The sequence below is a fragment of the Theobroma cacao genome, chromosome 10 (genome assembly GCF_000208745.1).
Source record: "Theobroma cacao cultivar B97-61/B2 chromosome 10, Criollo_cocoa_genome_V2, whole genome shotgun sequence".
NCBI lineage: Eukaryota > Viridiplantae > Streptophyta > Magnoliopsida > Malvales > Malvaceae > Theobroma > Theobroma cacao.
Genome location: NC_030859.1, coordinates 19,280,514 through 19,281,107, shown reverse-complemented (window position 1 = coordinate 19,281,107; position 594 = coordinate 19,280,514).

Sequence of the window (594 nt, the reverse complement as noted above, 5' to 3'; positions counted from 1 at the left end):
ATAAAATAATAAAGGTATGACACATGTCATTTTCTCATTGGTCCATTTTTAAAATTTTAAAATTTTAATCCTTTTTATCTCCACCACACAATTAGTCAATGGTCAAAATGAGGATAAAGGAAGACCATGTGCTGGAAAAATGTCCTGGTGGTGGAAAATTATAATTTTGCCCCTGGGGTGGTAAAATTACCATTTTACCCTTTTTCTCCAAATTATACCGAAATTAAACTTTTTCACTTCTAAACCTCAAATCTTACTCCAATAAGTCAAATGGGACCAAAAAAATCTTTTCTAAAATTTTCATTTTGTCCCTAGATGGCAAATGACCATTTTGCCCCTAGATAGTGAAAATTCTGGTTTGTCTTCAAATTGATCCTCGAACTCCGAATCACCATATTAAACCATTCTGGGACTTTAAAATTCTTAATTTCATCATAAATTCTCTATTTGATCTAGTTCGAGGCTTAAATCAACTTTGTTGTACGTCTAGGTACAATACCGACTTTTGTAAATTTTTCGAGACTTTCTTAGCATGCAAACATGCTATCCATCACATGTATGTCTTGACAAATATTTTTATAGAGTCGGGCTTGT